The 27,993-nt window shown below is 40.1% G+C and overlaps 1 long non-coding RNA gene across 1 annotated transcript; it reads right to left on the minus strand.

Moving 5' to 3' along the window:
• Window positions 1–2,511: 2,511 nt before the first annotated feature.
• On the minus strand, window positions 2,512–3,795 carry LOC131223287 (uncharacterized). Its single transcript, XR_009160371.1, has 3 exons — window positions 3,549–3,795; window positions 3,235–3,426; window positions 2,512–2,820 (listed from the first exon to the last, which is right to left on the minus strand). It is a non-coding gene; the product is annotated as an uncharacterized LOC131223287 (long non-coding RNA).
• Between the last annotated feature and the right edge of the window lie 24,198 nt (window positions 3,796–27,993).

The following is a 27,993-nucleotide window of genomic DNA, read 5'->3' on the forward strand; positions in this document are numbered from 1 at the left end:
GATACGGGAAATGATAATATCCAAAGCTTAAGTGGACCACACCAGAAATAGCAGTGGGGACAATCATTATCACCGTTAAAACATTCATAGGGCCCACTATAGCATTTATTTTCCATCCAATCTGCTCGTAAGGCCACACAGACATAAACAAAGAGGAAAACAAATATCATATCGATCCAAAACTTCTGTTACCCCCAAAAGTGTTTCAATGGTAGAAGTTCAATGCCCCCACGGCTATTCGCAGTGTGGTCCACTTAATCTTCTGATCTTTCTTATTTTTCAGTTCAAGCCTTAGGAAGAGCTCGCTGAATGAAAGGACGGTTGTGATATAACAAATGGACCCACAGAACTTGGTGACGTACACACCAGCCAAATCGCTGGTGTGCGGTACATCAGCCAATCCGCTTCCATCTCCCTCACTACACGTGGCAGGATGATGTAATAATCAGGTCCATCTATCTACTGAGCCCTAGATGGCCTATGTCTCAAAATCATATCCATTTGATTATTCCATCCAACTGATAGATGACGAGGAAATGGAGAAGAAGAAGAAGTGTGAATAGATTTTCTGGTAGGTTTGACTACTGACGCACAAATCATTCTTGCAAGGGCCCAGTAGTAGTGTGGAAAGGACCCGAACGATACGTTAGCTCTTCGGTGCTCCGTTTCTTCCACCTCTATGGCCGTTTCTATCATAATCAGTTAATCAGGACCGTAACTAATGGGTCCCCTAAAGGGATCACATCACCACTGAAAGGTAAGAACAATGGATGAAACGCTGGAAGGGACTTTTGAACCATTGGCTTTCCAAGATAGAGCCAACTAGCTGGACGGTACGATCCATAGTTTCCACTGCCACATGTAAGTGGAGGACAGCTGTATGGTAGGTATTAGGAACTACGATAGAAACTGACCTATCTTATCCGGAAGGAAGCTTAAACTCACGTAGCAGACAAGGTTCATGCAAACCAGCTTGAATGGGTCAAAAGAACACGTCCGTGTGAGATGGACAGTTGCTTCGTGGCGCATGTGCCAAAACGTGCAAGATTACCACTGTGAGGCAGGCCTTGCCCAAACATAGGAGTGGTCCACCCATACAGACACGACACGAGTATGAGAAAATGGACCGCCAGATATTTAAAGTACTCGTGTGTAGCCCACCTGACGGATCGAACAGCCTGATCCTTGGGCTAGGGCTCGGTCACAGTGGTTCCGATCTGCACCAATGAAGCTTACAGAGTCCCGACCATCTCACGCAAGCAAAATAAACTAGCAAAGAGATCAAACGTCCAAAGAAAATCAACAAACCCGGAAAAACAAAAGCAAAAGATCAGTAGGGTTTGTTCGAGCATTTTTTTTCACCTTATCCACACCCCTACTCAAGGGTGCAACTATCAGAAAATAGGGTGTGTAATGTTTCCCGATTCAAAATCACAACAAACCCAGGACGATGCACCACCACGAGACAATGCACAGAGCACAAGCAAAAGATCTACAAAGCCGTCAAATACGCCACGCGTGCAAACGCGCCCTACCTCTCTCTATAACAACCTATCACGTGCTAGCACCAAACGCAACACTATAACTTCAAAAGCCAAACGCGAGCGCCGCTGCGCATGCCAACACGCCACACGTCTGCAAGATCGAACCGTTACGATTGAGCCCCTCCCTCCTAGTACGTCATCAAAGAGGTCAAATGTCTACACCCATACCAAACAAGGCCGCTTAGAGATGAATCACCACCAACGGTCCTTATCAAATCCCTGATGCAGACCAGCTGATGAGTGACCCACCCTTACAGATGGCGTAAGAGACATTAAAGATGGGTATCTCCAGATAAACGGCTCGGATCTCCAAGACATAGGCGAGAATGGCATGTGCAACGCGCGTGATCTAGGAAGTACCATACCGAATCAATGCAAAAGCCGGGGGGAGAATATACTGGCTTCGGGAAACGGATTGGCTACTCCCCCTGCCACCAGCCAATGGCTGGTGGTCGGTGCTCTGTGGGCTCCACCATGATGTATGTGTTGCATCCATGCCGTCCATCTATTTTTCTAGGTCATTTTATGATATGAGACCAAAAATGAGGTATATCCCAATCTCAAGTGGACCATATTACAGGAAAAAGTGTTGAATGAATGTTGACCATTAAAAACCTTTTCGGGGGCATAAAATTTTTGGATCAAGTTGATCTTTGTTTTTTTCCCTTCATCTAGGTCTGTATGACCTAATCAACAGATTGGATGTCAAATAAACAGTACAATGGTTCTTAGGAGGATTTTAATGGTGGATATCCAATCACTATTGTTTTCCCATGGTGTGGTCCACCTGAGATTTATATCCCTCTCGATTTCAGTATCAAGCCCTAAAATGATCTTTAAAAATGGATGAATGGCATGGATGAAACACATACATCATGGTGGGGCCCACAGAGCACCGACCACCAGCTCCCGGGCTGGTGGCAAGGGGAGTACCCAATCCGTTTCCCTGGCTTCGAGTGTATGAGATATGGGAGACGGAAACGCCAAGGACTAGAGAACAGCAACAGCAATCATGAGATAAAGAGCATACAGCCAAACGCATGCACCCCCTCTCCCTCTCTCTGAAAAAGGAGAGTAGTCTGCAAAACGCCGACTCCGCTGAAAACTACAGTTATGAGAGGGTTCTGAAACTAACCTTTTGCTTTACGCTTCATTGCCGCGCCGCTGAAGCAGCTGCATTCAATGCAACTGCCTTTCTCCGCCGCATGCCGTTGAAAATGCGCACATCCTCCTTTAATGCCCTTCGCTTTGCAGTAACCGAAACTCCGGCGTTTCTCTGCAAGGGAGAAAAGCGAGAAAATGGAAATGAAAGATCTGCTTGCTATTTTTCTTCTGCAGCCGCGTCTGGCCGTAGATCTATCAGATCTCGCTTTAGATTGGTTGAGGAAACGTTACGAATTCAAAGATCTGAAGACGAAATTCTCGAAATGCAAAATGGTATGATTTTGAAGATCTCGCGAGGGAAAACGTGAAAGGTTACAGGGATTCGAAGCTCAAACGATCCGAAACGGTAAACGTATCGGGATTTATGAAATAAGAACGCTTTTTCACGAATGAAACCCCGAGATTTCCCGGATCTGGTATCGGAAAAGGATGAAAAAGCCAACAAACGCAAAACCAAACGGCATTTGAAGCAAAAATCTATCCAAACCAGTAGAAAACGAAAACACCGAGAAATTTCAAAACGAACCTCTAACGCTGCAAAAAGAGGAAAATCCGGGAAACGCAGTGACGAATCTTCAGCAATCGGAGCTACGGATCGCGAAAGGATACTCGGCTTGAAAGCAGGGGCGTCTTTAAGCAGAGAAGCCGTGAAAGCTTTGTGAATTTTCGGGAATCGGAAAGAGATAAATGCACTCGTTCCTATATTCTATTCAATAACCTATACAGAAAACCCTAGCTTTATGAAAAGAAGCTTTAAGAGAGAGAGAGAGAGAGAGAGAGAGAGAGAGAGAGAGAGAGCTTTGAGAAGAGCTTTAAGAAGGGAAGGAGAGCGTGCATTACAGAGAGAATAAAAAAGCGTAGGTTCCATCCGCAAGAGCAGCTCTGCTTTCAGTGCGCGCTTGATGGTGAGAATCTCCACTCGCGAGGAAACGTGTTGTGATGAGAGAGAGAGAGAGAGAGAGAGAGAGAGAGAGAAGATGGGAGGAGATCGAGGGTGCCTGAGTGGGTGGACGGGAGCAGAGAATGTCTGTAAGGGGTGGTGGAGGGCTCGAAAGCAGACGTGAGTCGGCTTTGAAAAAGGCGTAGAGGCGGGCAGAGCACTGCGCCCCTCTCGAGGCTTTTATATGCGCGGGTGACGGCGACGTCTTTTTTTTCGCTTTTCTTCTCTTCGATAAAATTAAAAATGAAAAAAGAAAAAAAGACAGGAGAAAGCCCTCTCCCATTATCGAAATACCACACGTGTATAGGAATCATCTAGACCGCTCGCTCATCAAGAGAATCCCAGCATTTAGAACCAGTCGGATTACAGAATTGTACAGGATAAGGGCCTGCTTGGATTCGTGTATAGGACTGTGTTGCATTGTTATACAGTACGGCTGATGTACAACTGCATATGTACACTGTATCGAGTACCATTTTCCTTTACAAACAGATTGTCTGGGAAGGACTGGCTTTGGACATGTAGTCAGTGGATGTATGTATATTCACTGTTTGTTGAAGGATGAATTTGAAATAGACGATTAAGCAAACCACATACAAGAAGAGGTGTTTGAAAATTTAGGACCTGGTCTGAATTCTCCATGGGAAAGAAAAAGAAGCAAACAAGAGGGAAAACTAGTGATTGGGATTCAAATCAAAACAGATCAGAAGAGTCTAGCTCGAAAACGTTCAACGAGGATGTTGTCGTCTTCATCAACATGGCTTAGGAATTGAAAATGGATGGCAACCAGCTGTTTCAGAAACGGGACCCAGAAGGAGCCCTGTTGAAGTATGAGAAAGCCCTTAAGCTACTCCCCAAGAACCACATTGATGTGGCCTACATTCGTAGCCACATGGCTGCTTGCTACATGGACATTGGCCCTAGTGAGTGGCGGAAGGTGATTGAAGAATGCAATCTGGCTTTGGACATCTCCCCCAAGTATGGTAAAGCCCTCCTGAAGAGTGCGAGGTGTTATGAATATCTAAATAGGCTCGATTTGGCCTTGCAAGATGTCAGCTTGCTTCTGAAGTTGGACTGAACAATGCCACGGCATTGGAGATCACGGAGAGGGTTAGAGAGAAGCTCGAGAAGAAGCAAGCAGCCGATGGAAAGAGTTCTCTAGTGGAAGAGGCGGTGCAGTGCATTGACTTCGCATCATTGCCCTGATGTCTTCGTAATGTACGTCCGAACCGCGTGTCCATGCTGTTCTGGTTCCACGTTGTATTCGAGTGCCACGTACAGATGCGGATTTCAAATCCAATTCAAACGGCGTATATTGTATTTATTACTCATAAAACAATGTAGTACATCGAGATCCGGCGATCCAAACACGCCCTAAAATCATTTCAATAGGTGCAAGTGTGACATGTGTATTATTGTACATTATTATTCTATTGGGCACATGGCCCACTAATGATGATTAGTACCGTCCAAACATTGTCCATGTAAATTAGCACCGTCCAAACATTGTTCCTATTAATCAACGATTAAAAATCATTGGTTAGTCACTCAGACATGATCTTGTGCTTGCGATCCATCCGAGACTTAGAATTTCATCATTTTCAAGCAAAGCGTATATTTCAGCGGGCTTATCAAAACCATAGTGTCAAAATTTATATATCTCACTAATTAGAGATATTAAAGTTGATTTAGTAATTAAATTGAAACCCTGTAAATATACCATGCATAGGTTTTTTTTGGATTAAAGTTGATTCACACTCCAGAGTGCCAAACACACTGTGAGGATTGCAAATCCAAGGGGTTTCCTATCCTGGGGTTTCCAAATCTAGGGGGTTCCAAATCAACGCTCTCAAGCAAGCCCTTGCTTCTTCTTCCTTTTTTTTTTTTTCATCTAAAATAATAAACCAGTAAAATAGTAAACTTCATAAAAACTAGTGAAATACTTTTAAACTAACTTTAAGTATAAGTGGATTAAGCTTATGGTTTCTTTAAAATAATAAATGATGGAAATAATAAATTTTGACTTAAAATTCAAATTATATATAAAGACTTATTTTTAAGAAATCATTCGGTGAAAGCATGTAAAGCTCATTAATAGCTTTCTAATAATGTAATATGCGCATGGCCAAAGTCATGGGTGTTAGAGACTATAGTACACTCTAGATTTTTGAATTCAACTTTCTGCCTTAATTTCTTTCGTTCTTTGCCATTCATGCTTTTCTTATTGATAAATCAAACTCATCTTTGAATTTAGAATTATAGTAGTACTTAACCATGCCCTATACTTGTAATGCCTAGTCTTTGGTTTTTCGAGCAATTGATGATGAAGGTTTAACTGTCATATCAAACTTTATTAATAAAATAAAACTTTACGAAGTGCCGTCTCACCTTTTATTGCTTTGAATCATCCACGTATCTTTTAATGCTTTGGCTGTTGCAAGGAAGGTAAAAGGGCATTAATCTTTATCATGATCACTACAAAAGTGTCTTTTTCCTTTGTTGTCGAGTAGTCCTTCACCTTTGATCTATCAGTTATTGCTATCGGGCCATTCAACTCATGTTCTAACTTAATCTGAACTTTCTCTAGGTTGACCATCATTCCATCCGTGGATCCTTTAAGAGAATAGATTCTTCTTAGTTTGATAAGCACATGTTAATGCATGTTTGAAGCAGTTCATCCATCTATGGATCCATCACGAGCAATTTTAAGATGTATCTGGCAAGAGGCACCCCATCATCTCTATACGTCCATTATTCTTCGTCATTCTCAAGAGGCAACAGGGGTTCATTCTTGTTTTTCTTTCTAAAGATTTTTAGCTATCTTCTTCAACATCTGAATGGTTGAAACTCTTTTAGTTAGACCTTCCTTTATTAGGGTTGTACTCTTTAGTTTAATTACTTGACACTAAACTAACCAACTGTGAGCTCCTTTAACATTCATGGGTTATTAGTTACCACAAATATATTTGCACTTTATTACTTCATTCAGTTGATTAGTAGACGCTACTCTTATACTGGTCATAGAAATTTATATTGAAGATGATGCAGGGATGAACATAATGAGGTCGATTATCGCCTTCCTCAAGGATAACTACTCTGAATCTACGGAACTTCTTTGTGATGGGATTTTTCCTCCTCAGTTCGAGCTGCTCGACCGGTTGAGTGAGTTGCTCGACCGGTTGAGTGGTGCTCGATTCAAAGTCCATCCCGTTTTGGTTTTAGAATCCCATGGTGCTCGACCAATTGAGGGTCAGGCTTGACTAGTCGAGGACCCTGCTCAACTAGTCGAGAGTTATGCAGATTCAGTCTGAATTTAGTGTGGACTACGTAAATTTGAGACAGTTTCGCAAGAGGTGCGAAATGAAGTTGCCTAAACTATAAATAAGGGTCCCTATGGCTATTCTAGGATATACAAGGGTATTCCCTAAAGCTATACAAAGGGTTTCTAAAGGGTTTTAGGGATATTAAAGGGTGAGAGAAAGAGAAAAAGAGAAAGAGGAAGCTTGGGGAAGGGATGTTTTGCTCGTAGAGGTGATCTACTTCGCAGTCGATGTCTTAACACTTCTACGTTGTAACGTCCTGGATTTTCGTTATTTTGGATTTTCAAAAAAACCCTTGAAATTTCTCATTTTAATTAACTTATATTGTCACTTACTGACCATTAACATTTGACGTTAGCCCATACACGAGTGGTACCAATAAAGAACCACACCAATCTGATTAATCAACTGTAAGAAGTCAACGAATCCAACCGATTACTTAAACATCGAGTTTAGCCACACGATTTGTTCACATGGTGCCTACATCTAGCTGACCTATCACTGACTAATCAAGACAAGTGTAACTAAATAAAGATCTACCCAAAGCCGAGACAAGTAGGGGTCAAATTTTAATTAACAAACCAAATCAATCTAGTTACTCCTTTAGCCTAAAAATCAACGGTTTAGGGTTATTAAGACTGAATCACCATTTTTGTTAATTATAAATAGGTCACATTATGAACTTAGTTAATCCAAACCCTTATAATTGTGCACAAGAAATCTCGATACCCAATTCATTCCAGAAATGCATTGATTATCCAAACAAGCTATAAACCGCTTGTCAGTGACTCACTAAACCTGAAACTATAGAATAATGTCTGTCTCACTGGGCTTGACTCCCATTGCGAGTGGTAAACCAAGATAATGCCCAAAATTACTCAACTTGGGCCGGAATTTAAGTACTTGAAACGCGGAAATCCCCTAGGTTGAAATTTGGAACTTAAGTAAAACTAGTCACTTTATTCTTTTACAAAGTTGTGACTTTCAGACCATCGATTCATGGCCAAAGTCGGGGTACCGACTAAATATATTTCTCCAAACATATCTGTATAGCCGCGGCCCTGATCGATTATCGGTGACCGTTAAACAGACTTCTAATCATATCTGTCGATCGACACATTAAATGGCGGGCCGATCATATCCATACGTATATCATCATTAGGGCTAACTATCCTACAGTGTATATCAATATGTACACCCCATAGTGGGCCCTAGAGGTTAGAAAAACTCTCTCATAGGGCTAGTATAGTAAAAACCCAACCCTTGGGACCATTTACACCAAATCTGGCACCATATAAGGGCTTCATTTGGGCACCCAATCTCTCCATACGAATTTGCATTTTCTAAAAGAGAAAAAGAGAGAAAGAGAAAGAGAAAGAAGAAGAAGAGGAAGAGTGATAGTAGGAGTTGGAGGTTTTGGTGCTTCCTTCCATCGGTCTCCTCCAACCAAGGCCTTGGCCTTGATCATTTTCCTCCACCGAATGCACCATATTTGCAATTGGGAGGTAAGAAATAAATCATACTTTCTAACCTAGGTTTTTCTAAAATAAATTGCATGAATCTCATATAGTTCTTGATTTTTATATAGGAATTTGTAATTTTTCCCAAATCCCTAATCCTAGGAGCTCAAAATCAGATATTCCTTCTTAAGGTGCGGACTATTATGCCTAGGTTTTCATTTATCGATCATTGAGGGTTTCAGTTAATGATTAGATTCTTGTAGATGAATTTGTACATGGTAATATGTAAATGTTTTGATTTGTCTATAATATATGCTATTTGTTGGATATGAATGCTCACATGTTTAATGAAATGCTTGAATGGTGAAATGTATTGCTTTTTCGATGCTCATGTGCTTAATTTAATACTTAAGTGATTGTATTACTTTATGCATGCTCACATGTTTGATTTAATGCCTTAGTGAATGTAATATCCTATGTATGCTTACATGTTCGATGAAATGCCTAAGTGGTTGTGTAGTAGAACCTATGCTATAATTATATAATGTAGTATTTAGTCTATACAATACTTAGGATTGCTACAATGTTAGGTCAGTTGACTAAGTGCCTAAACTAAAAGGGTGGCCCAAGTTAAGGCGGCCACCCTAGGCTTATTCGATTGACCCGGATTAAACATGGACGGCCGACAATAGGTGGACTACACGGGTTGCTTACACCCAATGCCGGTTGTGTCGTGGTTCTCCCAGGTCAATCAAATTAGTCCATTAGCCGACTGATCATGTATGTTCACATTATATGATACGACTAAATGGAATTTATGATATCTCATTCCCAATGGATGTGTCTATTCATAACCGTTAGTGCGATATGATCCTACTAAGACTCATGAGCAGGGCATAGTGGTATGGAATACCGTGTCCGAGCTGTCGGCATACGTTGGGGTGACGAGCCTCCCCGTAGTGACTAGTGAATAACTAAGACTCATGAGCCGAGCATGGTGGTATGGGACACTGTGTCTGAGCTGTCGGCCTATGTTGGGGTGACGAGCCTCCCCATAGTGACCAGTGAGCACTAATGGATGTGATATATCATTGTTCGAATAGCTCCTGTCAAATTACCCGGCCGATGATTACGTGCTAGAGTACCATTCGAACGACTCGAGCGTGAATGGAATTGGGTGACGAGCCCTTTCCTTATGTGTTTTTAGTTTTATGTGATAAGCCCGAACCTTGGAACTGAGTGATCATACCCAGTATTGGGTGACGATTCATACTGGGTTTATTCTCATACATTTAGGTATCATACCGTACCCTTAGAATTGTCAATTTATGAGATAAACATGTGACACCTAAATTTGAATTAAGGGACACTAGTAAGGAGTCGCTACGTGGGCAACGAGCCACGTGATCCGGATAAGGACTTGTGATATAACGTCGCTATCCTAGCTTCGCCAATATGCTAAATGAATTAAACTTAATAATTACTTAGCTAACATGGTCATTCATTGCATCGCATTAGATTATAATGTGGTGAAACAGGCGTTGAAGTCGCACGTTTAAAAGAGTGTTGTCATTTGTGAACAAGTGGTTGGAGTCATGTGTGAGGGAGTGTTGTTTGGAAAAAGCATGCATCATGTCATATCTTCATATGCACATTTAACAAGAGTATTTATGAATTATTTGATTTCTTATTTATCATTAACTACACTAATTATGTCGATAACATGTGTAACTTAGAACTAATGGAACCACTGAGTTAGCTACTCACTCCCACTTGAGACGGTGTTTTAAAACACCAACCAGGCATATTATTGATGCAAGTTTTATCGAGGCCTCTGGCAGGTAGGCTTAGATCGGCTTGCACAACCACCATTATGTTTTGGAAGATTTGGAATAAACTGAAAACTTTACACTTTAATAATCTTTGGTATGTATATTGTGGCTTATATAATCCCATTTTGGGAGATCATCACTATTGAAATTGTATTTTTAACTCTTAGCCTTATATTTATGAATTAATTGTTATCTCTACCTCGCTTTGGATCTCTAATTGGAATTGGGTTACTCTGATTATCTGTGTGTGAAATGAATTTGAATCTGAATGAGGATATACGTGCGTTTTTATTTAGTTAACACCTGGGAACTCGGGATCGAAGTCTATGTACTCGGGTGCCGATTTTCGGGGCGTTACATACGTCCTCGTAATCGGTGAGATCTTTCCGTTTTTCATTATTCTCTTATTATTTATCCACTCCTGTATGATTGAAGAAGGTTTGATCCAAGCGGTATATGCTTGTGATCGGTTGTAACGTTCTACTTCGTAGTGAATTGTTGTGCTGGACGAGGTCCCGTGGTTTTTACCTCTTTGAGGATTTTTCACGTAAAAATTTCTTATGGCGTGTGGTTTGTGCTTTGATTTATTTCATTGCTATATTATCCCATAATTCTGGTGTTTTTAGGAGGCTAGATCCTAAGGTTTTGTGTAACGGCTCCCAACAAAGTGGTATCAGAGCGTTGAGGTTGGTTGAACGGAGTGGGATCGGTTCTAAATTATGGAAGGTGGCTCATCAAGGATGATCAGTCTCAATGGTTCTAACTGGACCATATGGAAGGATAAGATGGAGGACTTGCTTTATTACAAGGACTTATATGATCCAATTCTGGGCATATCAGCAAAGTCTAAGGATATGTCAGATGATAATTGGAAGAAGTTGGATAGGAAGGCGGTGGGGTTTGTTAAACAATGGCTGGACGATTCCATATTCCACCATATGTCTACGGAGACCTCAGCCTCTAGCCTATGGCTGAAATTGTAAGGGTTGTATGAGAGGAAGATAGCCGGCAATAAGATTTTTCTGATAAGACGACTTGTGAATCTCAAATTCAAAGATAGTAGTTCTGTGGCTGAGCACATGAATGAGGTCAGCAATATATTGAACCAACTGTCCGCTATAAAGATGGTCCTAGACGATGAACTATAGGCTTTACTATTGCTTAGCTCGTTGCTTAACAGTTGAGAGACATTGGTGGTGTCTCTAAGTAACTTTGTGCTAGACGAAAAGGTATCCATAGAACAAGTAACTAGTTGTCTCTTCAATGAGGAGATAAGGAGGAAGTCTCAGGGGTCTACTCAACAAGAGGCCCTTGTGATACAAGATCAAGGGAGAGAAAAGAACAGAAAGGGCGGGAAGACCTGATATAAATTAAGAGGCAAATCAAGTACTAGGAAGGATGTTGAATATTGGAATTGTGGCAAGAAGGGCCACTACAAGTATGAATGTCCTAAGAAGAAGAATGACAAGAAATGAAAAGGAATATGAATCAAACTCCACTGCGGTCACTTCAGATGGCGACATTGTAGTTATTCTTTCAGTAGATCACGATGTTTATCTCACGGCTACGAGTTAAGACACTGACTGGGTGATAGACTCGGGAGCCTCATTTCATGTGACTCCACGCAGGAATTTCTTCATAAGTTACAAGTCATGTGACTTTAGGACCATGAAGATGGGTAATTCTGGCATATCGAAGATCGTAGGGGTTAACGATATTTGTGTGAAGACAGATGTGGGCTACTTTTTGGTTCTCAGGGATGTGAAGCATATTCCAGACCTTCGCCTCAACTTGATATCGACAGGAAGGTTGGATGATGATGACTATAAAAGCCGATTTGTTGGAATGAGCTAGAAGCTCATCAAGGGTTCATTGATCGCTGCCATAGGAAAGAAGTGTTGCACCCTTTACAAGGCAAGTGTCAGTGTGTGCAAGGGTGGGTTGAACACAGCGGGAGATTCAGCTACTTACATATGGCATAGGCGTCTAGGCCACATGAGTGAAAAATGGCTTCAACTACTAGCAAAGAAGCAGCTCCTTACAGACGTGACAGGTATACCTCTCAAAACCTGTATTGACTGTTTATCAGGGAAACAGCATAAAGTTTCATTTGTTAAATCTGCTTCTCATGTTAATAAATTGCATGCATTAGATTTGGTTTATTCTAATGTTTGTGGTGCTATGATGACAAAAACCTTGGGTAGGGCATTGTATTTTGTCACTTTTATAGATGATGTGTAGCGTCTCGAAAAAATCCGTACAAGGACCCGAGTATCATCTCAGGAAGAAATCGCTAAAGATCAAATTATGTAAAAATTAGACGAAAATTAACTAACTAGTAAACTAAATAAATAAGAGAATTAGCTTGAACCACTTTCTATATGAATTGCAAGACCCAAAACCATTAGGATTGCTAACCCAACATTACCTAGAAACCTAGGATCAATCTCAAAACCCAGTTGCGCTCAGGAGCACACTGAAATTCTGTATCAGACCTGGACCGTACGTTGAAAGTCCCGAATCTTCATGACTTGAGAAGGGAAGTTCTCAAAGCTGCTCATAATTCGAAAATGGCGATGCATCCTGGTAGTACGAAGATGTATCGAGATATGAAGCACTCGTACTGGTGGGACAACATGAAGGCCCACATAGTAAACTATGTATCCCGTTGTCTCACATGTCAGTAGGTTAAGGCCGAACATCGCCGACCTCCTGGTTTACTTCAGCCCATACTCATAGCTGAATGGAAGTGGGATTTCATCTCTATGGATTTCATTTCAGGGTTACCAAAGACGAAGAAGGACATGACTCCATTTGGGTGATTGTGGACCGGTTGATGAAATCGGCTCATTTCCTCTCGATTAGAGTTTCAAACTCAGCAGACGATTTGGACAGGCTGTATGTCAAGGAGATACTATGTCTGCATGGACTTTCTATGGAGATCATGTCAGACCGAGACACGCGATTCACATCTATCTTCTAGATTCGTATCTAGGAAGCAATGGGTGTAAAACTGAAGTTCAATACCGCGTTCCACCCACAGACATATGGGCAGACTGAACGGGTGAATCGGGTATTAGAAGATATGTTGCGCGCGTGTGTGCTTAATTTCAAGGACAATTGGGATGACTATCTTCCTTATGTTGAGTTCGCTTATAACAACAGCTTTTAGGTTAGTATTGGCATAGCCCCCTACGAAGCACTGTATGGGCGTCTGTTTAGAGTACCGCATTGCTGGGCAGAGGTTGGGGAGAATAGTTTGATTGGCCCAAAGTTAGTACAAGCAACCTTAGAGAAGATCGGTATTATCAGGCGTCGACTTCTTTCAGCATAGAGTAAACAGAAGAGTTACACCGATACAAGGCGGCAACCGCTAGAGTTTGAGGTTAACCGCTAGAGTTTGAGGTTAAGGACCATGTATTCCTGAAGGTTTCCCCTATGAAGGGAGTCCTTCGGTTTGGAAAGAAGGGAAAACTTACGCTGAGATTCATTGGCCTATTCCAGATACTAGATCGAGTGGGTGTGGTAGTGTACCGCCTTATTTTGCCCACACCACTCACAGGCGTGCACAACGTATTTCATATATCGTTGCTAAAGAAATACATTCCTGACCCTTCTCACATTATCAAATGAGAGCAGGTACAGTTGAGTGAAGATGCTACTTATGTACTATGACCGATGCATATCTTAGACAGGAAGGAACAGGTGCTACGTAGAAAAGTTATTCCACTTGTGAAGGTACTATGGACGTACCACACTGAGGAAGAGGCTACTTGGAAAACAGAAGCCCAGGTCCATAAGAACTACCCTGAGATTTTCGAGGAGTACGAAAATGTACTAATTTTGAGGATAAAATTTTTCTTTAAGGGGGGTAGATTGTAACATCTCGAAAAAATCCATACAAGGACCCAAGTATTACCACAGACAGAAATCCCTAAGGATCAAATTATGTAGAAATTAGACGAAAATTAACTAAGTACTAAACTAAATAAATCAGAGAATTAGGTCGAACCACTTTCTATACGAACTGCAAAACCTAAAACCATTAGGATTTGCTAACTCAACATTACGTAGAAACCTAGGATCAATCTCAAAACCCAGTTGCTCTCGGGAGCACACTGAAACTCCGTATTGGACCTGGACCGCGCGTCAAAAGTCCGATTATCACGAAACTATACGATTATGACCGCTTTACTGGGTTTGACAACCATTTTAAGAATCAAGTCCAAATAGTATTTAGAAACGCACAACTTGAGCCCGGAGTGAAGTGTGTGAGAAACACGAATATCTTTAGAAAATGAACATAAACTTAAGTGAATTGGGCCGTTCATTTGCAGGCCAAATTTAAGGTTTCAGACCATCAGATTCTCACCCAACTACACCCTTAGATCAAGAAAATTTTTCTACACATATCAGTATACTTATGGCCCTGATCGAGTGACGATAGTTGTTGAACTGAAATTGGTCATCCACGGTCGATCCACAAATTCGATCAGACCGAAATCTTAACCTGACATAGATCCATTGTCTGAAAACTTTTTTTTGGACTGTATGTAGGTAATGGACCTCTAGATGAGCTCCGTTGGCCCAAAACAGACGACTTTTGGCTATAACCTAAGTATACCATGGCCCTGGGGCCATTAACATCAGTTCTGGGCCTATATAAGGGCCTTAACGCACCCCTCTCTCATTCCATACGAATTTCCTAAACCCTAGGGGAGAGAAGAGAGAAAAGAGGAGGAAAGAGTGAGGAGAAGAGAGAGAGTGAGTGAGAGATAGTTGCTGGGATTCATTCCCACCACTCCACGTGTTGAATTATCTCTCCCGTGTTGCTACACCGTCGATTTCGAATCCATTTTTACGTAAAAAATCCTAACCCTAATCTTTTTAGGAATCCGAATAAGGGAAACAGTGAAATAGCTAACTTATTTCATGATTTAGGTAGCCGTTGTACCATAGACAAAGGTGTAGTGTACGAACCGAGTTTGTAATCGGCGTATTGACGAAAAGTACGGACTATAAACGTTTAGGTTATGGTTTTTAAGGCTTTCAATGTCAGTTAATGATTTATGACTGGCTTAATTGCTGTCACATGTACTTAGATGCGATGTTTTCTTTTTATTACACATATATATGAACTATGTTGAATATAATGCATTCCACGTGTTTGTTGAAATGTTTTAATAAATATGGAATTATGATTTATACTTGCCATGATTATTGATTGCAAATACATGATTGTTGTATGTGTGACAACTCCTTTCACAAAGGATTTGGTATAATATATGTTATAACAAATTTATTACATGTATGTTGATATGTGTAGTCTAAGTGTTTGATAAAATGTCTGATTTAGAAGTTTCTTGTTGAAATGTATTTAATAAGGGCGTTGAGATAGGATTCTCAATTACTGTATCTATAGTTACAATTTTCTTCATGTAGCCTATCTCGCTACTACGTGATTTATGGATGAAATGCCAATATATGATAATATGTGCACTATGTGTTTGTTAAAATGCTCAAATGAGATTTACATTTAAATTGTTTGTCACATGCTGTTTGACTATCACATATGAATGCCTACTGTATTTGAGTATGATTGGGACTAATACGTAATCCAGGCAATCGGTAACGGTTTGCGATCAGTGGCCGATCTAGTTTCGCCACAACGGATACGTTCGATGAATTCGAGTCGTACGATGATTATCGAGAGTGGTTAGGCCACGAGGAGTATGTATGCGCTCCATGTCGATTAATTTAACGTGCGCTCGTACCAGTCGAGCTTATCAAGTAACTCAATTAACCTAATGTATGTTCACCATATATGGACGCTACTGCTTGAATCTAAGGTACCACATACCAGTGAAAAGCCTGTTTAACCTTGGTACCATAATCCGCTAAGACTCGTGAGCTGGGCATGGTGGTATGTGACATCGTGGTCGAGCTGTCGACCTACGCTGGGGTGACGAGCCTCCTCGTAGTGTCCATTGAGTAACCCAAACTCGTGAGCTGAATACAGTGGTATGTGGTACTTTATTCGAGTTGTCGGCCTACGCTAAGGTGACGAGCCTCTCTGTAGTGACATCGAGTATAAACTAGGCCTACGCAGAGGTGACGAGCCTCCCGTAGCGACCTGAACTTGCCTATCCATTACTTTTTAAATCAGGAGTGATGTTGCCCTATAACTTGCTTATCGTATGTGATGAACTAGGGTTGACGACCCTAGATGGATCATTGTTTGGATAAATGATATAAAGGGAGGTACCTTAGCTTTCCGAATTTGCTGTATGAATAAGCCTAAATAAATTACTTGGCTAACACGACCATGCACAGTATTGCATGTGCTTTAGTGAGGAAGTGCACGTGTCCTGAATGATGCATGCCGTGATCGAGAGATGATGTCACTGAGGGAGTACAGGCGAGGGCATGCATCATTACAGCATATCATTCATGCATTAATAAGAGTACTTAGGACATGATTGTTGTATTGCTTTATCATTACTGCTTGATTGAATTGATAACATGTTAACTTTTGCCTTATAGCTCTACTAAGTTAATCACTCACTCCTACTTTAGGACGATGTTTTAAAACACTAACCAGATTCTGTTGTAGTTTCAGGTGATGGCGATGTTTACGAGGCGGAGCCTGACTTTTATAACGACGAGGAGTTCTTCTATATGCAACTTTCTGGCGGGTCTATGTAGACCTGGAGTTGCGTTGCTGGGATTACAGGGATATGGATTAGATGGCCATTACATTTTATCATTTTGTAAATTTTGAAACTATACATAAATTATTTAGCCTGGTGACATATTCATACTCTGGGGACTTATAACCACTTACGTGCTTTATATATTTATCACAGTCTTCTGCTTGCGTAATCTAATTGTCTCTAGAGTATGATATATTGTTTTAGTATAATCTCATTCATGTTTAATGCACTAATACGAACAACATTTAATCATCACTATCTATGTTGCATAAGTAATGCAACGGATCTCGGGAGTTGAGCCTTCGCTCGACCCTTGAAATTCGCGGCATTACATGATGCATCTAGGAGGGTTTGGGTTTATACTTTGAAATTCAAGGACGAGGTCTTTGGTGTATTTAAAATGTTTCATGCTATGGTCAAGAGAGAGATAGGTAGATCATTAAAGTGCATCCGCACTGACAATGGTGGTGAATACATCGGTGACTTCCATGAGTATTGTAAGTCCCTGGGTATACGGCATGAACAGACAGTTCCCAAGACCCCCCAGCATAATGGTGTGGCTGAGCGAATGAATCACACCATTGTAGAGAGAATCAGATGCATGTTATCCCATGTAAAGTTACCCAAGATAATCTGGGGAGAAGCAATACACACGATAGCGTATTTGATAAACAGGTCTCCATCAGCCCTGTTGAATGAAGAAGTACCCAAGAAGGTGTGGACTGGACAAGATCCATCGTACAATCATTTCAGGGTGTTTGGATACAGGGCATCTATTCACGTACCAAAGGACGAGAGGTCCAAGATCGATATGAAGATCACGCAATGTGTGTTCTTAGGATACGGTGATAAAAAGTTCGGCTACAAATTGTGGGATCCGACTGAGAAGAAGCTTGTCAGGAGCAGAGATGTAGTTTTCTTTGAAGACCAATGTATTGAAGACATTTGTAAGCCAGAAAAGACACAACCTAGTTCAGGAGAGCTAGAGGATATAGATCCGGTTATTCCTCCCGTGTTGCATGATGACGGGGGAGTACAATAAGGTATAAAGGACGAGAGAGTTCCTACAGAAAATGGACCGGAGCAGCAGCCCCCACTTGATCTACCTGTTGAGCCAAAGGTGAGGAGGTCATATAGGGACAGACAACCTCCAAGAGGTACTCGTCGTATGAGTATATTATGCTCACTGATGGGAGAGAGCCAGAAGATTATTCTGAGGCACTAGCTGACGAGCATAAGGGGGAGTGGTTGAAAGTTTTGCAAGAGAAGATGAAATCCTTACATAAGAACCACACCTATGATATGGTGAAATTGCTTAAGGGCAAGAAAGCTCTTAGTAACAAGTGAGTGTTCAGAAATAAGATTGAGTAGAAGAATTTACAAACGAGGTTCATGGCCAAACTTGTAGTGAAAGGGTTTGGTCAGAGGAAAGGTATAGACTTCAAGGAGATATTTTCATCAGTGGTGAAGATGACATCCATATGGGTGTTGCATGAGTTGGCTGCTAGCATGGATCTGGAGATAGAGCAGTTAGATGTTAAAACTGCCTTTCTCCATGGTGACCTGGATGAAGAGATTTACATGCACTAACCAAAGAAGTTCGAAGTCGAGGGCAAAGAGCATATGGTGTGTAGGTTGAGGAAGAGCTTGTATAAGCTGAAACAAGATCCAAGGCAATGGTACAAGAAGTTCGACTCGTTCATATTAAAGCATGGATATGACAGAATGGAGTCAGATCACTGTGTGTTCACGCGCAAGTTCTCAGATGGTGATTTTTTAGTTTTGTTGTTATACGTTGATGACATGTTCATCATGGGTATAGACATCAAAGAACATTGGGCAGCGGTGAAATGGATACTGCGGTATCTAAGAGGCTTATCTAGGTTGAGCCTATGCTATGGTGATGGAAAACCTGTGTTAGAGGGCTACACAGATGCAGATATGGCAGGTGACATAGATTCTAGGAAGTTTACATCGGAGTTCATGTTCACATTTGCAGGGGGAGTGGTCTCTTGGCAGAGCAAGTTATAGAAGGTCGTAGCATTGTCGACGACAAAGGCTGAGTACATTGCAGTCACAGAAGCATGTAAAGAGATGCTTTAAATGAAGAGATTCCTACAGGAACTTAGCCTGAAGTAGGATCAGCACGTGGTCTATTGTGATAGTCAAAGTGCTATACACTTGAGCAAGAATCTAAGTCAACACTCCAATTCGAAGCACGTAGAGATTCGGTATCACTGGATCAGGGATACTTTGAACAGAAGGTGTTACAGCTTGAGAAGGTCTACACTGACGATAATGAGTCAGACATGATAACCAAAGCTTTACTCAAGGAAAAATTTGAGATTTGTAGAAATCAGGCTGGCTTGAAGAAGGTGAATTCCTCCTGAGTCGGAAAGGGGGAGATTTGATAAGGTTTTCCTCCTCAGTTCAAAGGAGAGATAGTGCAGGCGGTTGAAAATTGGAGTGTTTCACCGCGTTGCTCGACCAGTCGAGAGGACTGCTCGACCGGTCGAGTAAACAGTGCTCGACTAGTCGAATGTCACTCGACTCAAAGTCCAGCGAGCTTAGTGAACAATGCTTGAGGTGGTTTCGCAAGAGGTACGAAAGAGAGTTGCCTAAACTATAAATAGGGGTTCCTAGGGCTATTCTATGGTATGCAAGGGTATTTCCTAAAGCTATACAAAGAGTTTCTAAAGGGTTTTAGGGATATCAAAGGGTAAGAGAAATAGAAAAAGAGAGAAAGAGGAAGCTTGTGGAAGAGAGGTTCTGCTCGTAGAGGTGATATACTTCGCAATTGACATCTCAACGCTTTTACGTCCTCATAATCGGTGAGATCTCTCCGTTTTTCATTATTCTCTTATTGTTCATCTACTCCTGTGTGAGTGAAGAAGGTTTAATCCAAGCGTCGTGTGCTTTTGATCGGTTGTAACATTCTACTTCATAGTGAATTGTTGCTCTGGACGATGTCCCGTGGTTTTTACCTCTTTGAGGGTTTTCTACGTAAAAATATCTTGTGTCGTGTGGTTTGTGCTTTGATTTATTTCATTGTTCTATTATTCCATAATTCTGGTGTTTTTGGGAGGCTAGATCCTAAGGTTTTGTGTAACGTCTCCCAACACTTTGGGCTCCTCACGTAGACTTTTCGAATCCACGAGGAAAAGAAATAAAAATAATTTTAAAATATATAAAAGAAACTTGTTGATTGATTGATAGATCAAATAAACGAGTCTACAACCTTTTAAATAAGGATACCAAGACTCGAAAGAAGTTTAAGAATTAAACTATAACTAAAACTCCTTAAAATTCGTAACTTACTATAAATAGTAAATTTTCTATTTATAGTAAGTGTCCTATGTGGCTTAACCACGTTATTCTCTTAATTTTTCTAAACACTTTTCATGTTGGGCGCAACTCCTAAAGCCCAATGGATGAAGAGTTATAATCAAACTAAAAATTACTATTTATAGTAAAAACGGAATTAAACATGGAATTCGGCTGTAAATATGATGGAATCTCGTAAATTCGATGTGGGCAACTCGACTACCAGGTTGGTTGGCTAAAGTAGCTCGTCCTACCCCAAAATCATATATGGTATGTCGAGTAACTCATTTCGGTTTGCGAGATATGCCTGTTTTAAGGTTCTAACAGTCTTGATGACTTCTGCCTTTGATCGGGTCCTCTCTAATCCATATTGGACATGAAAGTGTCCACGAACCGCTCTACATCAAAAGACGAAGGCCTCTGCCTAGTCATTGGTCGATTTATCAAAACATTGCCCACATAATTGTGCCACCTACAACACTTTGAAATTTTAATTTTTTGGTTTATTAATCTTCAATAATTTGTAAATTTATTTTTGATGTTTAATTTAGAGATTTCTGAACCGATCAGTAAGTAGAACATATTTTGAAATTTTAGTCTTTCAATGAATATTTTTTCCCAATGACCTAAGTAACTCTATTTGTAAATTCTAACACATAGACTATCTTTTATTAATTCAACCTTATAAATGACTTAATAACTTTAGATCTCGAAATACATCAGGTCAGATCATGTAATGGGCCACTCCATTGTGGTAATTTAACCGTCAAAACATCACATCCGTTCACACACCTGACCACTGGACAAAGTAAATCAATCACATTGTTCTTAAACCTTATCTAAGTTTTTACTACCATTAAAACTCAAATCTAATCACCACTTCTTGAGATATTTCTATTTTAATGCTCCTAGTGCATTTTAAAGTTTACACACTTTAAACCTCATAAATTCATGGATACTTGATTGTTTGAGATTCCATTCGACCACATCTTCCAGCGACCCTTGATCTAGCATCTTATCTGTTCTCCTAACTATCAAACCTCTCAATCGTCAACATAATCTTTCTATTAATCTTAAATGTCCACATACGTCTTGTTGACAATCAATCCATGAATCTAAACTGTTCAACCTACTCCTTGTTCATAAGTGAACATTTTTCACTATTGAATTCTCATTTAAATAGATATAGATACACCTATCGTTCATTGAAGAATTTCCATGGTATATATGCCCATGTCCTTGGACCTCTAACAAAAACCTATTTGCACATGTTTGATCAGGGTAAAATTTTTACATGAGGTCACTCGATTTAATTGAGCCGCACATCTTAACTCTCCCTATAGATTATAAGATCCGAACATCTATCGAAGCTTTTCATCATATCTATCTAATGGCTACCCAAAAATCGTTGCCATGCACTACATAGAAATACGACTAAATCGACGGCCCTTAGCCATCGAATATAACTAGAATCGATGACCCATGCTATCCAAAAATGTCGTACATTTCTCCACCAATTATCATATTTGATCGTCCAAAGCCATCGATTGTAGTTTGACAATAATGTTAATGGGCATCGAATGACCATTGAAGAAACGACGTATGTAAGAACTCAATCGACGGCCAAAGACCGATGGACAATTCTTCAAGTAGCACCTACAATTACACATAGGTGGGATGGAAGAGAGTCGTTATTTGTTGTGTTCGCAACTCGAAAATTGAGAAATTGCATATTACCTATTAATAATTAATGCAATTAAGATCTACTTCGACCGTTAACAACTAAAATATGTGGGTGTTCTAACAATTAGAATATTTAATAAAATAAACCATAACACAACTACTTAAAATTCATACTTGAGAAGAACTTCCTTATTCCAACTCAGAGGGAGGGAGAAAAAAATCAGAAAGAGAGAGAGAGAGAGAGAGAGAGAGAGAGAGAGAGAGAGAGAGAGATTGGAGTGAATGGGTGAATTAGGGCACTTTCGTGATTTTAATCCTAAAAGGTAAATTCGACCACAAAAATATGCTAACTTGGACAATAATGTATTTTTGTGGTCGAATTTCGAACATTTTTACATAGTGATGATCCTTATATTTTTTCTAATGAACCTATCAAATTACTTTTTGCATTGGGCTACAATTGGACTTATTTATGGGGCCCACAAGGCTTTGGATATCCTTTGATGACAGTTTTGTAAATTCTAAATATGGAGAAAACCATACATATATTTAGATGTTCATCCCTACGTTCGCCGCTCAATATCTCACAATAAGGTAATCCATTCGCAAAACCAGTCATACATTAACTTCTTCATCCATCAAAGTACCACGTGGACTACTTACTTTTCGTTTACAAACTCTTATAACTGTCCATCATGTATATTCATCATAGCCATCAAACAACCTATCTAAATGAAGTTTTAACAATTCCTTGTGTAGTGAATAATTTAACCATCAATTATCCTGGTGTAGTCTCTACATGCGACCGCACACACGAACAAGGAGAAGAGTATTATAAAAGAATGATTTTCTTCCTATGATATCATCGAGTTGTTGTACGTCCATCAACTAAGCCACCCAAATACCAAAGTAGACCACTCATTTCGAAGCCCATGTAATGCACTTAAAACTTACCAACTTAACTTTTACATATAATATATGTACACATTTCTTAGAACCACGGATAAGTGAAATCTGTTGAAACTCATCTTGGTCACTATCGAGAGATCACATGTCAATATTAGGTTTATTAAAAAAGGCTCATCAAATGGTAGGAAGAGGTCAAATCTCGTCCCGAATGGACGATGTAAATAAGGTATACATACAATTGTTACTTTGTAAGGGGAATAAGAGAATTGAAGTTTTAGGAACAGGAGACATATCTGTTGTGTATAGAATAAAAAATATAATAATGATAAAATGGAGACGTGAGGGAGTTGAGGTATTCCTATATGCTACACCCATCTAATCGTGCATCATGAGGCCCACTAGCTAGCCCATTCACTAAATTTGGATCATCCAAATCTTGTTTTAACCATCATCGTCAATTAACGATGGCGCCCTCGCATCAATCCTAACCATCAAATCCATCCATCCAAACCAGACATCATTTAAACCAATATTCATTCATCACATCCAACTATGCGTACATGCATGCATCACAACACTTGCATAACACGACACATGTATGATGCATGTGTCGTGTTATAGGAATCAAATAATTTTGTGTTTGCTTAGTTTTTTCTTTTTATTTTTTAAAGTTATAAGAATCGAATAAACTATTTTTTATCTCAAATTAAATTTTAAATTTAACATCCCATATAGAGTGTAAATTATTTTCGGTGTCTATATGTTGGAAGTCCAAACCAATCCCGTTGGATTCTCATGGAAAGTAAATGTTGGAAGAAGCTTCCCCATGTAGAATCTTTTAATATTTTATTTTGGTGTTTGTTACGGTAGTTAATACCATGCCCCTATAATGTAATTTAAAAGGGCATTTTTATCTTTTCACCTTAGTAGAAAATATCTATATAAGGGAGCTCTTATAGTCCGTTTGTGATCAAGTCAGCAAGCTTGTAAGCAATAGTACAATAGCACAGTTTCTCTTCTCATTTCTCACGTGTCCAGTGAGTTCAAATCTAAGGCTTTGTAAAGCCAAGAAAAGCTCTAGCTTATACAGCCATCAAACTAGTATTAGAGCATAGTTGTTTTTCCGGAAAAGGTTTCCAGCAGTTTTTTCAGCCATGTACAGATTTTTTTTCTAAAGAAAAAAATTTGTTCAAAGTCTAGTTCCTTTTTTAGAAGAAGTTTTCAGTTTTTTTTTTCCAGCCAAGTATAGATTTCTTTGAAGAAAAATCTATTTGAAAAAAAATTAGATTGAAAGTTTTTTTGAGTTCCCAGGTTGAAGTTGCCATCTCAACGTGTCACAGATTTCAAAAGTTTTTCTAGCTAAAAAAAAAAATCAGTTAAAAAAAAAAAATCAGATCTTCTATTCCAACCCTTTCCCTTTATTTTAAAAAAAATTAAAAAAAATAAAAAATAAAAATAAAAATAAAAATTAGCCCTTCCTAAAAAAAATCAGATTGTTTGGGTCCTCTTGAGGCTTAGTAAAACCAAGACTTCTAACCCATAAAGCCTGTTCAAATGGCGAGCACAATCCAACCACAGGTTCCTAAGTTGTCAAAGGACAATTATGAAAAGTGGTGCATCCAAATGAAGGCGTTGTTCGAGTCGCAAGAACTATGGGAGATTGTCACCGATGGGTATATAGAACCCACTATGGAGGAAGAAGTCGCCTTTACCAACGAAAAAAATACCGCTCTAAAAAAACAAAAGAAGAAAGACAACAAGGCTTTGTTCCTTCTCTATCAAGGGTTGGATGAATCAATATTTGAAAAGATTGCAGAAGCAACATCAAGCAAGCAAGCTTGGGATACCCTTGGCACCATCTTCAAGGGTGTTGATCGAGTGAAGCGAGTTCGCCTTCAAACACTAAGAGCCGAGTTCGAAGCGGCGCACATGAAGGAAGGTGAAAGTATCTCTGACTACTTCTCATGTCTAATTGTTATTATTAACAATTTAAAAAGAAATGGTGAAAAAGTTGAAGACATACGAGTCATGGAAAAAGCCTTGCGATCTCTCACAACCAAGTTTGAGCATGTGGTTGTGGTGATCAAAGAATCAAAGGACTTAGAAAAACTATTCATTGAAGAACTGATGGGATCGTTGCAAGTACATGAGCAACGAATGCAAAAGAATGCTGGTTTAATGCTTGAACATGCCTTAGAGTCTAAGTTGACTCTAAATGAACAAAAGAATGGCCATACACAACGAGGCGACCGTGGTACTAGTAATCGTGCAAGAGGCAAAGGGCGTGGATATCATCCAAGTTATCAACAAAATCAACAAAAGTCTACCAGTTTCCATGGAAGAGGAAATGTTAGAGGCCGGTTCATACGTGGTCGTGGAAACACAAAGAATGTTCAATACCACAATTGCAAGAAATTTAGCCATTATGCCTTTGAGTGTTGGAGCAAAGTGGATCAAGATGAACGATCCAATTATGCTGAAGTATCATACCATGAACAAAAAGACTCCACACTCCTCACACAAGAAAAGGCATGCGAACGACTAGATGTGTGGTATCTCGACATTGGTGCAAGCAACCACATGAGTGGTAACAAAGAACTGTTCGTGGAACTCACAGAAGGAGTTCGTGGCGATGTGAGTTTTGGCGACTCATCAAAGGTACTCGTGATAAGTAAAGGAAAAATTAAAATCTATTAGAAGAATGGTGAGCCAAATTACATCTCTAGTGTGTATTATGTACCAAATATGAAAAATAGCATCCTCAGTATCGGCCAACTCCTTGAAAAGGGGTATGTCATACACATGGAGAATTGTTCTCTCCCTATAAGAGATACTTACAGGAGACTTGTGGCTCAAGTCCAAATGGCAAAGAATCACACGTGTCCGCTCCATATTAACACAAAGGCTGAGAAGTGTTTCTATGGACTCATGAAGAATGATTCATGGAGATGGCATCTTCGCTTTGGGTATCTCCATTTCAATGGCTTTAAACTCTTATCTTCATCAAGCATGGTGCATGGCTTGCCGGCTATTGAAGCTCCAGACCATGTGTGTGAGGCATGCATACTCGGCAAACAACAAAGGAACTCTTTCCCAAGTGTAGTGTCCAAAAGAGTAAAGGAACCACTTCAGTTGGTTCACACTGATATTTGTGGACCACTTGAAATACCCTCTCTTAGAGGTAATAAATACTTTATTACCTTCATTGATGATTTCAACAAAAGACTTTGGGTGTATTGTATCAAAGGAAAATCTTCCGCTTTCACTATCTTTAAAATTTTCAAAGCTCATGTTGAAGTTGAAAGTGGTCACGAAATTAAAGTACTCAGATCTGACAAAGGTGAAGAGTACACCTCAAATGCATTTCGAAATTTTTGCAGGGAACAAGACATTAAGCAACAACACACTACAGCCTACACGCCACAACAGAATGACATTGCGGAATGAAAGAACCGCACCATCTTCGACATGACAAGAACCATGCTCAAAGAGAAAGGCCTGCCAAAGAGCTTCTAGGCAGAGGCAGTTGCATGTACTGCCTACCTGCTCAATCGGTGTCTAACTAAGAGCGTCAGAAACATGACACCAAAAGAGGCATGAAGTGGCTACAAACCGAGCATGGCGCACCTAAGGATCTTTAGATGTGTTGGTTACGCTCAAGTTCCAAAAGCAAGAAGAAGGAAGCTTGATGATCGACGCGAAAAATGCATCTTCATCGGCTATAGTGAAGGATCTAAAGCCTATAAACTCTACAATTTACTAACCAATAAAGTAGCGGTGAGTAGAGATATGGTCTTTAGTGAGGAAAAAGCTTGGAAATGAAACGATGAAGAATCGACCAAAGATATTCTAGTCGAAACAGAAGAATATAAAGAAAGGCATGACTGTCAAGAGCAAACGCCCGCAACACCTTCTTTGGTCACATCATCAGTACACAGAAATCCAGGAGTACATTCCATCACTCCTGAAAGTACTTCATCAGGTCAAAATTCGGTCAACTCGTCCTCACCTATGGCACCTATAAAAATGAAAAGCTTAAGTGACATGTATGAGCAAACTGAAGAGGTCAATCTTTTCTGCCTGTATGAAGATCATGAGCCTCTGACATTTCAGGAGGCCATAAAAGAAGAATGTTGGAGAATCGCTATGAAAGAAGAAATTCATGCCATTGAGGGAAATGACACATGGGAGCTGACGATGCTTCCTAATGGCCAGAAAACTATTGGCATCAAATGGGTGTACAAGATCAAGAGAAATGCTGATGGTGAGATCGATCGCTACAAGGCAAGGCTCGTAGCAAAGGGCTACAAACAGAAGTACGGGGTGGACTATGAAGAAGTCTTCGCTCCTGTTGCTAACCTTAACACTGTAAGGATGATTATCTCCCTTGCAGCCCATCATAGTTGGATAATCTACCAATTGGATGTGAAATCTGCATTCCTGAATGGAATTCTGGAAGAAGAGATCTATGTTAACCAACCTGAAGGCTTTGTTATGCAAGGGGAGGAACACAAGGTGTATCGACTGAAGAAAATTCTCTATGGGTTGAAGCAAGCTCCACGTGCTTGGAATGTACGCATCGACAACTATCTTCAAAAGAACGGCTTCACCCAATTTCCATATAAGCTTGCAGTTTACATCAAGAAGAATGCTCATGGCAATATGCTTATAGCATGCTTATATGTTGATGATTTGCTGTTTATAGGAAACAGACGACCGATGTTTGATGAATTCAAGAAGGCCATGTTTAAGGAGTTCGAGATGACCAAAGGAGGTCTGATGTCCTTTTTTCTAGTTATTGAAGTGAAGCAACAACATGGTGGCATCTATATATCTCAGAAGAAGTATGCCAAGGAATTGCTTGAAAAGTTCAAGATGCCAATTGCAATGCCGTAAACACGCCTGTAGCAACGGGCTTAAAATTGACAAAGGACGGAGAAGGAAGAAGCGTTGGCTCAACTATGTTCAAGAGTCTGATTGGAAGGCTAAGGTACCTCACAATCACAAGGTCGGATATTGTCTACAGTGTTGGGCTTCTACGTAGGTACATGGAAGCACCAAAAAAATCACATTGGCTAGCCGCAAAAAGAATCCTCAGGTACGT

Source organism: Magnolia sinica, chromosome 13 (genome assembly GCF_029962835.1).
Source record: "Magnolia sinica isolate HGM2019 chromosome 13, MsV1, whole genome shotgun sequence".
Lineage (NCBI taxonomy): Eukaryota > Viridiplantae > Streptophyta > Magnoliopsida > Magnoliales > Magnoliaceae > Magnolia > Magnolia sinica.